The 12,348-nt window shown below is 48.6% G+C and overlaps 1 long non-coding RNA gene across 2 annotated transcripts; it reads left to right on the plus strand.

Moving 5' to 3' along the window:
- The first annotated feature begins 7,105 nt into the window (after positions 1-7,105).
- Positions 7,106-10,863, plus strand: LOC103691973 (uncharacterized). 2 transcript variants are annotated; one of them, XR_015683985.1, is made up of 4 exons: positions 7,106-7,231; positions 9,210-9,480; positions 10,340-10,533; positions 10,669-10,863. It is a non-coding gene; the product is annotated as an uncharacterized LOC103691973 (long non-coding RNA). The 2 variants fall into 2 exon arrangements; XR_015683984.1 differs by lacking the exon at positions 7,106-7,231 and adding an exon at positions 7,908-8,356.
- The last annotated feature ends 1,485 nt before the right edge of the window (positions 10,864-12,348 follow it).

Below are 12,348 nucleotides of genomic sequence, written 5' to 3' on the forward strand. Positions count from 1 at the left end.
GGAATGGTGAGAGAAGGGAGCAGGCAAGAGAGCAAGGGCGTGAGTGACTTCTAAAAGCCATGCACGCAGTCACCACAAGTACTGAGTACAGCCCGGTGACCTGGGGTCTGCGTGAGACCTCACATCTCAGTACGCAAATCAGGCTCATAGGTTCTGGGGGCTGCAGCTGTGGAGAATTCATCTGCCTTTTTCTAATTTTTTAATGTACACACGTTAAAATGTGTGATGTATGCACACGTGTGTAGTGTACACTCCGTGAACCCACCATGCTACTCAGCCAGAGACAGTGTTCTGAGCCAGCATCACCCAGCAACTGACAATATGAGCCAAGCGTGGCTCTGTGGTGAGCTCCGGGATTAAAACCCTTTCCCAGCTTAGCTCCAAGCCTGAGGCACTGCTGGGTTCAGGGAGCCACCGAGATGGGGACGGTCCTTGGATGAGAGACACAGTAACCAGTCCAAGCTTGAAGTTCAGAGACTAAAGGTTTAAGTTCAAGTATTCATGACACGTTCTCCCCAAAGTCCCAGTGTTGAGAACTTCGGTTGTGGTTATCCCAGGCTATCAGTTGGAGACTGTCTCTGGTAACATTTCTATATCTTTTTATTTTATCTGCTACCCGATTTTGAGGGGAGGGGACAGAGATTGCCACACAACTAGAGGCAGACAAGAATGATAAGTTCAAGGCCCATTGTTATGAGGATTTGGGACCCCAGAATTTGAGATCTTACTTTGTAACATATGTAATTTGCTTCTCTTCTTCTTTTGTTTATTTTATTCATAATGTGTATCAGCATATACATATTATGCTCATAATGTGATTTAAAAACCACCACGTCTAATTCTGTTCATAAAAGGAATATATGTTAAATTTAAGAAGTTCTATGTTTGCATGTAGCATGCATTGGAGGATCATGCTGTAATTCTATGTTGTATTCTTTCTCATTCTCACACACACATAAATCTCCTACGTGTGTGTGTGTGTGTGTGTGTGTGTGTGTGTGTGTGTGTGTGTGTGTAAGACAGAGTCAGCCACCTTGAGCTTCTCATCCTCCTGCCTCTGCCTCCTCAGTGTTTGTATATCAAATTTTATGTGGGCACATTTTAGTTAGTGTATGTGTCGTGTGTGTGTGCAATGTGTGAACGTTTCAAGTTCACATGTGTGACAACAGGGATATGGAAGGCAGATGGGGAAAAGTTTCAGGAGTTAGTTCTTTTCCTCCACTGTGGGATCTGGGATTCGAACCAGGTTACCAGGTTTGAGCGGTGAGCAGGTTTACCAGCTACGTGTGAACCAAATGCCCTCAGAGACCTGAAGAAGGCTTCAAGTTCCCTGGAACTGCAGTTATGAATGGTCGTGAGCTGCCACGTGAATTCTGAGGATTTAATCTGGGTCCTCTGCAGGAACAACCAGTGCTCTTAACTGCTGAACCATCTCTCCAGTCCCAACACAAACATTTTAAGTTAAAAATGAAGAATTGGGGGTTGGAGAGATGGCTTAGTGATGAAGAGTGTGGATTGTTCTTTCTAAGGGCCTAGCTGGCTTGTTTCTCAGTACCTGAGTCAGACAACACACTATGGCCTGTAACTTCTGCTCCCGGGGAATCCACCGCCCTCTTCTGGCCGAGGGCGCACACACACACACACACACACACACACACACACACACACACACACACATGTACACGTATGTGTGCAGGTACCTGCCGAGGGTGTGAGTTACAGGTGGTTGTGAACAGCCGGCCTGGATGCAGGGAGCCAAACAGGTCTTATGGAAGAGCAGCCAGCGCTCTATGTTGCCAAACTACCTCTCCAGCCCTGGGTTTTTACTTTTAAAAAATTAACGTAATATTAGCATATTAGCAAATGTGTCCTTTTTATTTCTTATTAGTGGTCCGTCGTTTGCTGTGGTTTGAATGTGACACATGCCAAGTGCCTATGTGTTTGAACACTGAATCCTTAATCCCTGCGGCTATTTGGGAGATCCTGGAACCTTTAGCATCCAGTGCCCTGCTGGAGGAAGCACATCGGTGGGGAGGGTAGCCTGTACTCTGCTGGAGGAAGTGCGTCAGTGGGGAGGGTAGGCTGTACCCTCCTGGAGGAAGTGCGTCAGTGGGGTGGGTGGGCTGTACCCTCCTGGAGGAAGTGCGTCAATGGGGAAGGTGGGCTGTACCCTCCTGGAGGAAGTGCGTCAGTGGGGTGGGTGGGCTGTATCCTGCTGGAGGAAGTGCCTCACTGGGGAGGTCACTGTGGAAGGTGGGCTGTACAGTGCTGGAGGAAGTACCTGATTGGGGATGGTGGGGGCTGTATTGGATAGAGGAAGATCTGAGGTCTCTGCTTCTTAGTCACCTTGTGACTTAACTGGCTGTCTTGTAAGTCTTGTTGCTCCAGCACTGAGCCACCTCTGCCTCTCCATTCCTTCCCTGATGGACTGTGCACTCTCAACCATGAGCCTCAGTCAGGGTCCCCCCACCCCCACCCTTTCTCCTCTCCCTCCGTACCCTTCCCTTTTCTCCTCTTCCCTCCCTCCCTTGCTTCCTCCCTACCCCCTCACTTCCTCAAGGTGCTTTCTTCTTGACAGTGTCTAGAAAAATAAGTAACAGACTCTTATTACCCAATTCGGATCATTAGGATTAGGGAGGAAGGATGAAAACTCACCCGGAGGAAGTTGTTCTTGGGACTTTGAATCATAGGTAAGATTTGGGGAGTGTAGTTGCATTTCTGTAATCTATGGGCATCAAGATTGCCACACAGCTACCGTATTAGAGCAGAAAATCGTAACAAGGGAAGAGATGTAACTTGGGGAGATACCAGAGACATCTGCCAGAGGACCTGAGTTGAGGTCCCAGCAGCTGTGTCAGGATGCTCACAATTTCCTGTGACTCCGCTCCAGGGGGTCTGTCACCCTCTTCTGGACTCCAGGGGCTCCTGTAGGTATATATGTGTGTATATATATTTGGATATATATATTCACATTAATAAATACAAATAAAATCATTTTTTAAAAATACAAAATAAAACAACTCAAAAAACAACAACAACAACAAAAAACAAAAAACAAAAACCTCCGGTGCTTTTTAAATGTTACTCTTCTCTGACTGCTTAGAGGGAAAACAAAACTAAAAGCCTTGCTTCTTAAACGTTGTTGCTATTCTCTGGCTAGAAGAGGGTGAGCCAGGAGCCTTGGATACACTCACATAACTCACAAGGGAATGTTCATCTCACCTGTCCCTCTCCTGCAAAGCCAAGTCGTCCTGCAGCCCAACTAGCGTCGTGATGGATGAATTCAAGCACTGACATTCAAACATTTACCCCATCAGAAGTGATTTAGCACAGTTTGATTTTAATATCTATGGCAAACCAAGTGTAAATTTAAACGTTTGTTTTTCTGGGTGCGTGTATGTGCGCCATACATACACATAGCTATGGAACCTATGTGGAGGTCAGTTCTCCGCTTCCGCCGAATGGGTGCCAGGGATCCGGCTCGGCAGCTGAGACACCTCACCGGTCCCGGGCAGAACGTTTTGAGTACATAAAGTTCTCCTTCCCCTGTCATAAATTTTGCAGTGGTCTGTTCTCCTCTCCCTCCCTCCTCCCTTTCAACAAATCACAGACCTGAGAGGCCGGCTATGTGAACACCCATTCTTCATTTCTTTAAAAACAACTTCTCTCAGGCATGTTTTAACATACTTCAGGGGGAAGCATGGTAATTTTTTAATTTTTAATTTATGCAGCATCTATTTTTTGCTTGTTTTATGGTAGAAACGTGAAAACCACATATATAAATAGTCGGCTAATATTTCTTAACCTTTCTGTTTGCACCCAAGAGAATAGTTTATTTTTTTTCCTGGAATAGTTTTGGTTTTTTTTTTTTTTTTTTTTTTTTTTTTTTTTTTTTTTTTTTTTTAGGGAAAGTCAAGTGTTGTGAGTATAACTCTTGCCTTCCTGGTTTCATTTTTCAAACTTGAAAGCATTATTTGTATGAACGCCTGAAGCATTTCCTCCTGACACAGCACCTGGGTTTTGTTATTGTTTGCATGATGGCTTGGGTCTCAGTAGTCACATCTTGTGAATGGAGGTCCTGAAACTCATGTTTCTGGGCCTTCAGGCCAAGATTCCTTCTGATTGGAACCCACAGAAGACCCTTCCATTTCTCACTTAAATGGCTGTGCCTCTCACTCCTGCTCATCCCCGCTCTATGATCGATTGCTCCTCCCTTAGCGAGGCACAGGTGTTCAATCTGGGAAGTTTGGGTTTGTGGCTATGTGTGTATAGGATAGGTTCACGTGCATAAGTTGAGGCCAGGGTGTTGCTGTGTCACTCACCTAGTATTATTTGTGGCTCACCAGGCAGGGCTGGTTGACCAGAGAGCCCCGGGAATCTGCCTGCCTCTGCCTCCCCAGCACTGGGATAAGAAGCTCGTGCACCGCCCCTGTCTTCTCCCCTCCCCCCACCCCCGCCCCTATTTTTAAAAAAGAGAAATGCAGTTTATTTAGTTTTTTTTTTTTTTTTTTTTTTTTTTTTTCCGGAGCTGGGGATCAAACCCAGGGCCTTGCGCCTGCTAGGCAAGCACTCTACCGCTGAGCTAAATCCCCAACCCGAGAAATGCAGTTTAATGGTAAAGCACTCAGCACACTCCGGCACCCGGACTCGCATGGAGTCAGAGCAGCAGGGATCGCTGGGTGACCCCATGGAGCCTCACGAGGCAGAGAGGATGAGGAAGGCGACCGTCAAACGGAAGGGCCCCATCTCCTCCAACAGCGCAAGCCCAGAATGGCAGTGGAGAAGAGCTGATGCTTGAGAGATGGGTTCCTGGCATACTGATAATCAACGAAACACTTCCCTGTTCCCGGGTCAGCCCCTGATCTAGCCACACTCACTGTGGCGGCCCCAGTCAACCTGGCTGCTGTGTCGCTGATGGGAAATCACTGTTACGTTGGGCCACCTGGAGAGGGGAGTGGCCACAGGAAGGCGGTTACGTGAGGCCTCTGGAGTACTCTGGAGCGAGGGAGACACAGGTCTGATTAGACTCCATACAGGAGTGGAACAGAACAGGGGAGACAGTGCCTTGATGGTCTCATCTTTCAATCTCCTAGCTTTCTAGCTTAAGCTCTTGGTCTCAGCGCTCAGCTCTCCCACCCTTGCGTCCCGTGCCTGACTTTTTAAGTTGGGCTGTGGGCATCACGCTCAGGCCCTCGTATCTGCGTGATGGTCTTCCCAGGCCACGATTGTGTTTTGATGTCAGTGGCCACATTTACATAAGTAACAAAGCCCACGGATTTCTTATGATCATATCTACTTATTTACATGTTTACTGTGTCGATATAAACTGTTGCCCATGCCCTGGACCACTCACTGTCTGACCCTACCTGCCCTTGGGGGTTAGGGGGTGAGGTGGCACAGAGTCAACGACACAGACTCCGGGAGCAGGTGAGAAACTCTCCAGCACGCTCCTCTGAACTCTTCTGCAATCTCCTTTCATACACTCCACCCGCACCCCATTGGTCCCAAGAGAGCATCTCTTCTAAACAGCAGCTCCCGATTGGCTGGCATTGTCTGCACCAGCAATCCTCGGTCTCTCAGGGAGTCCTCAATTAGGTCGTCCTGCAGGAGATACTTTTGCGGCTGCGCGGTCAGCATTCCTGCTACAATAAATGGCTTCATTACTTGCTCCTTACAGTTTGTCTGTCAGTGGACTCAGGACGATCCCGTCTATCACTTGAATATGGAACTCCCCTAAGAGGCTCCTCGTTTTAATGCCCTATTTACAGATGCCGGTGTTATTTGGGGGGTATTCTGGAAACATAGAAGATGGGACAGAGCTGGAGAAAATAGTCACCAAGAGTGGGTCCTCAGAGGACATAGTACCTCTGAACATTTCTTGTCTCTCACTTTACTTCCTAGTCAACCATGATGTGAACTGCTTGGCCATGCCTTCACCGTCATGGTGGACAAAACCCCTGGCAACTCACTAAATGAAAGTTGCTTTCTTAATTAGTCTGTCAGGCATTGTGTCACGATTCCATAGCTCAGCTCCTGTGGGCAGACGGGATGAACCTGGGCATGCAGATCTCTCTCTGACGTGTAATTTCATATTCTTGGGTAGTCCGATTACTAGATCATCATAAGAGTTTTGTATTTTAGGTCAACATCTGCTCCAATATGTTTTCCTGTGCTCTGACTTCTTGCAAAAGAAACCATTTATAAAGGTTCTTGTGATAGTTTGTATATGCTTAGCCCAGGGAGTGACACTATTTGAAGGTGTGGCCCTGTGGGAGTAGGTGTGGCCTTGTTGGAGTAGGGGTGTCACTGTGCACGTGGGTTTTAAGACCCTCAATATAGCTGCCTGGAAGCCAGTCTTCTCCTAGCAGCCTTCAGATGAAGATGTAGAACTCTGAGCTCCTCCTGCACTACGCCTGTCTGGATGCTGCCATGCTCCCACCATGATGATAATGGACTGAACCTCTGAACCTGTAAGCCAGCCCCAATTAAATGTTGTCCTTATAAGAGTTGCTTTGGTCATGGTGTCTGTTCACAGCAATGGGAGCTCTAAGACATGCCCCACCCCCCCAAGGAATAAAAGGAAGGAGGTGAGAAAAAGGAGCAAGAGGAAGAGGAGGTGAAGGAAGAGGAGGTGAAGGAAGAGAAGGAAGAGGAGGAGGAGGAGGGGGAGGAGGAGGAGGAGGAGGAGGAGACAATGTCCATTCTCTGTTGTCTATATACCCACTGTGGCCTGGTCAAACTCCTAGTGGCCAGCCCTACAAAGGAAACTGAGACTTTCTCCTTCACCCCCTTTAGAAGTCATCACCTGTAGAGAGCTGTACCGCAGTATCCCCAACACTTTTTTTTCAGTTCTCCTTGATGGCTTCCTCTTTAGGCTGTCGCTTTTTTGGGGAATGGGGTGGAGGTTGGAGTTTTCACAGGAGCCTTTTACATTCCTCTTTCTCAACTGTGCTTCAGCAATCATTAATAACATTGCAAAAGTAGCTTCCTTGCCATTCACAGTCATCAGGAGCACCGGTCGATCCTAGGCTTCCGCATGGTTTCTAAAAAGATCATGGACTGTAAACATCCACTTGGTCTCCAGCATCCTCCTGTGCCAAGGACCACTGCTTCCGGTGGCAGTATGGCCTGTGCCTATCAAGACAGTGCTCTGACAAAGCATGGGCCCCTGACCAGCATGGCCTCCGGGAGAAGCATAGACCATGGAGGTCTTTTGAGGAAGTCCAATCCAGTAAGTGGACCATTCTTCCTCTTGGACATCCTGTCGCTGTTCAGAGACTGTGTGACTGGGCGGCTTGTTTGGGGGTTGAGTCTGCACCAGCTCCAGGCTGTTGCATACCATGTTGGGGTGGTTGGGTTCACATACTTGCTCCTCTATCAACTCCAGCTGGCAGCTGTTTTGTACTCAGAGTCTTTGTAGCTTTTCACCACTGAGAGTCTTCTCTGCAGGTTAGCTTTACTTCCTCAGAGAGGAACTCTCAGCTTTGCTTATTCTGCCAGAGAGGGCCCTAGTGAATCTGGTCTGTTTCAGGGACTTCCTGAAGCTATTTATTTTGAGTTGTTTACCTTTCTCCTTAAGGAGCTTCCCTGCAGGATAGAATGTTTCACAGCAGTTACCCAGGATTCTGTGTCCCTGGGACCAAACGTTGTAGCTAAGCAACTTAAAAGGAGATAAGGTCAGTCTGGGTCCATGGCTTCTCAGGGTCCATGGTTCTCATGGGGAAGGTATTTCACAACTCACACTGTCCTGGTAGAGGAATAGAGGAAGAGGATGGGGCAGGATCTAGCCTTCCCCCAATGACCTACTTCCCCAGTGACCTACTTCCCTCAGTGACCTACTTTCCCCAGTGACCTAACAACCCAGTGACCTACTTTCTCCAGCCAGGCTTTTATCATGGACCAATGATGCTGTTACATTCTAAGTCCATCAGGATGAATCCATTCACATCAGAGTGTCCATGTTCCATTGGATCCTTGAGACAGTCTCACAGAAACCAGCAGAAGTACAGGTCCTTCTCAGGGCAATCAATGCAATTATCCACCACACCTAGGGTGTGCAGAAGGATACAACTGTCATGTGTTCTCTGGTCTTGGTTAATTTGTCATTTAGAACTTGAGCTCACGGGTGGAGAAGGACTCTCCCGACTCTAGGGCTCTCTAGGTGGTTATCAGCACGTTCCTGGCAGCTCTCTCCTGGTCTTATATCTTCACCAGAAGAATGGGTGTGAAGTGTGTTCTCATGCATGCAAGACCCAGCTGGGGAAGCAAATGTCAGTGCGACTGTGTGTAGCTGGCAGGCGAGGACATCAGTTGGAGAGGCCAGTTGATATGAGAGCCTTGCAGACTCTTGATTCCGGTAGGTGTGGGCACCCCAGAGGACCACCGGCATGTGGAATACTGTTTTCACACCAGTGCGAAGACATCAGTCACCACCTCCACTGTCTTAAGTTGCTCCCCCCCCAACCCCCCGGCAGAGGGAGTGTTGTGTTATGTGTACAGATGGGTGAAAGAGAACCTGGCATGGGCCCACAGGCCAGGGGTTAAGTTTTAGTTTGCAATCTTTTTTTTAAAGATTTATTTATTTTTTTTAATGCATGAGTATTTGCTGTCTTCAGACACACCAGAAAAGGGCATCAGATCCCATTACAGATGGTTGTGAGCCACCACGTGGTTGCTGGGATTTGAACTCAGGACCTCTGGAAGAGCAGACAGTGCTCTTAACCGCTGAGCCATCTCCCCAGCCCCTAGTTTGCAATCTTGATGTTGCAGCCTAGTGTCCGGAGTTACTGATAGCCACTATACTCCCATAGTTAGCTCCATTTGGTGGCATGATCCCGTGCCACGCGTGAAAGAGATGCTGTTCAATCCATCGGGGAGATGTCTACTGACAGGCTGGCCTCCTAGAACTGAAAATCAGGAGGGCCCCATTCATGAAGTCAGGGGCTCCCTGGGGCATCTAGTAGGCTCCGTGTATGAGACAAGGATGAAGAGCATCCTTAAGGGACAAGGATGGGGTTCATGGGTTCCTCATTGGTCTGGGACATCTCAACCCAGTCATTTCTGCAAGTGTCACGAGAAGAGGAGGGGACTTTATAAATGTGGGTCCGCCCCACCCCCCTGCTTTTCAGGGTGTTCCTGTTTCTCTCGAGGTGCCTTGCACTCTGTTCAACCCTTCCCCTGTGCTAACCCATCCCCTGTTTTGCCCCTAGGAGATAAGGACCTCTATGGACTCCTTTCTTTCGCGTTTGTGGCTACTGAGGCACAGATAGGTTACCTGGTTGCCATGGTAACTTGGTGGGCAGCAGTCGTCCTGGGTTGCCTTCTCCTGCTGTAATAGACACCACAACCGAAAGCGGCCTGAGGAACAGTTTATTTCATCTTTCGGTTTACAGTCCATCATGGAGGAAGTCAGGACACAAGCTCAAAGAAGGAGCGGAAGCCTGGGCCATGAGGGATGCTGCTTACTGGCTTGCTTTCCCGGCAAGTTCTACCTGCTTTTCGTATACAAGCCAGACCCATCTGCCTTAGGTAGCGACGTCCACAGTGGGCGGCGCCCTCCCATATCAATCATTAACCAAGAAACTGCCCCCACAGACTTGTCTATAGGTCATTCTGGGGGAGGTAATCCCTCAGCTGAGGCTCCCTCTTCTCAGGTGGGTTCTCAGGTTTGTTTCATGTTGAGAAACACCAATCAGAACAGTAGTTGACTGGCATTTCACCCCTGGCACCTCGACCCGAGATGTGTGCTCACCCTCCCTCCACCAACGCTGATCTGAACTTTGCTATCTGCTAAGGATGAGAAAGTTGTCGTGCCCTGTTGTGACTGCCCTGTATGCGTATGACCTTGTACTGACCACCCCAGGCTCTCCCTCCCAGAATTCCCTCCTCCTTTTGCAAAAACATTCCGACGTTTTCAGACGCCATCTTGCCTCACGAGCATGCGCAGTCAAAATGTGCTGTCTTTGCATGGCAGACGCCAAAGGACTCCCAAAGACATTTGAATGGGAAATGTCCCACATAGATTCATATATATTGGAACTTATGGCCCCCCAGTCAGCGGCACTTTTGAGGGAGATTAAAGGAAGTATGGTGTTGGGAGCAGGCTTTGAAGGTATATAGCCCCACCTCTCTTTCTGTTATCCCCTCCCCCCTCTCCCAGCCCCCTAGCTTCCCGACTGCCAGGCTGGCCTCAAGCTGCTCCTCCTGTGCTCCCTTGCTGTTACAGAATCCCTCCCTCTGGAACCATTAGCCAGGGGTCAACCCTTTCTTCCTTAAGTTGCTTTTGCTGATGGTATTTTATCATAACAAAACCAAAGTAACTAATATGTATCACTTCCAGAACCTTCTCATTCCATCGCCGTCCAACATGGGCAAATTACCGGTGTGTTTGGAGATGAAGTGTCCCCCAAAAGACCCTTGTTGAGGGCTTAGACCCCAGCAGGTCAGACTAAGCTGGGGGGATCAGCTCTGCCCTGAGCCTGCCGTGATTGAGCTATGACCCGATCAATCGATCAATCGATGGATCACTGATTTGTGAGTGAAGAAGGATCGCTGGGAGGAGGGAGAGAGGGCATAAGTGGGGGGCCTGGTTGGGGAGGGGTTCTCCACGGTGTGGATATGAATATAGGTTGTGTTTGGTCTCTCCCCCTCCCTTCTGGTCACAATCAGTGAACAGGCTTGCTGCACCATATCCTCCGAAGTACCCTGCCCCCATGCTATTCTGTTCTACCGTGGACCCTGCTGACCAGGAAACCGCATCTCTGAATCAATGAGTCAAAGAAGACTTCCCTTCATTCTTAAGTAGTTTTTCTTTGGGCAGCACAGTGAACACCGTCCGAAGACAGTGGTTCCTCCTGGATGCTCCACATGCGGTTCTGTCTCGCTTTCTGTTATTTATTTATTGCGTGTGGGGTGGGGTGGGGGGTGGGGCGGTAGGGGGTGGTGGCACATGCTCAGCATGGCTTAAGTGTAGAGATCAGAAGACAACCTACAGGGGCCAGTTCTCTCCTTCGGGTCCCAGGGATGGGGAGCAGGTGGTAAGTCTTGGCAGTAAGTGATTTTACCCACCGGGCTATCTCACAGGTCCAAACATCTCTCCTGCTTTCTGACTCCTGTCTCCTCTCAATCCGGCCGCCTTCCTTTTGTCATGTCCCGTGTGTCCTTCTGCCCACTCTGCACCTCCCTCTTTACCTCACATTACTCTCTCTTGGCTTCTTCTCTAAGCTTTTAAGACTTTGCCCACATTGTTTATCTATGCACACATGTGTATTATAGGCTAAGACCTGCATATGAGGGAATGTGTATGTTTTTTCATCCTGAATTTGGGCTACCTCACTTAGGGCTTTCCAGATCTGTCCATTTTCCTGAGTTCGTTCATTCTTCCTTTCTTCCTTCCTTCCTTCCTTCCTTTTTTCTTTCTTTCTTTCTAGATTTGCTTATTTATTTTATGAATACACTGTAGCTGTCTTCAGACATACCAGAAGAGGGCATCTGATCTCATTACAGATGGTTGTGAGCCACCATGTGGTTGCTGGGATTTGAACTCAGGACCTCTGGAAGAGCAGTCGGTGCTCTTAACCGCCGAGCCATCTCTCCAGCTCCTGGGTTTATTTTCTATTACGGCTGAATATATATTCCACTGTGTACATCTGTATCACATCTTCATACCTGCTTGTCTGTTCATGGCCATCGGGGTCGATCCTATGTCTTTGCTGTTCTGAACAGGACACTAGTAGCACTGGCTGTCCAAGTGTCTCTGCGGGAGTGCATGGAGTCCTTTGGGTTTATGCCCAGGAGGAGCCTCACTGGGTCATACGGTAAGATCTATTTTTAGTGTTTGGAGGAACCTCCCCACTGATTTCCGTAAGGACAGCCGTCCACATTTGTATCCCTCTGGACATTATTGTGACCCCACCTCCTCTCTTCTGTGTCAAGCAGGTCTTCGTTTTCGTTACTTGGCTAGTTTGTGCTTGTGGCACGATTCTGGTCTTCCTCTAGGTTAAAGGCAGATGTTGGAACATAAACAGACAGATGAGATGCTTGTATGCTCAAGATGTGGACAGGTAGACCCCGGCAAAAGCCCAGGAAACTCTCCTCTCACAGAAAAGTTCTGTGCCCCTGGCTCCTGTTTTGGGAACCCCGTGTGGTTGACTTTCTGACTGTGCTCCAGAGAGAGCCAACACAGCAGTTTCAGATACTTTCCCTTTACACTTTTGCGGGCCGTTCCGTGTTCAGCCGAGAGTTTAAGATTAATGGCCGCACGGAAGTTGCTAGGCCTGGGCACTCTGCTGAAATACGCTGAATTCGACTCTTCTCCACACCCCCGTTCTGCTTAAAGATGGCTAAACC

Source organism: Rattus norvegicus, chromosome 3 (assembly GCF_021556685.1).
Source record: "Rattus norvegicus strain SHRSP/BbbUtx chromosome 3, alternate assembly SHRSP_T2T, whole genome shotgun sequence".
NCBI classification, from domain to species: Eukaryota; Metazoa; Chordata; class Mammalia; order Rodentia; family Muridae; genus Rattus; species Rattus norvegicus.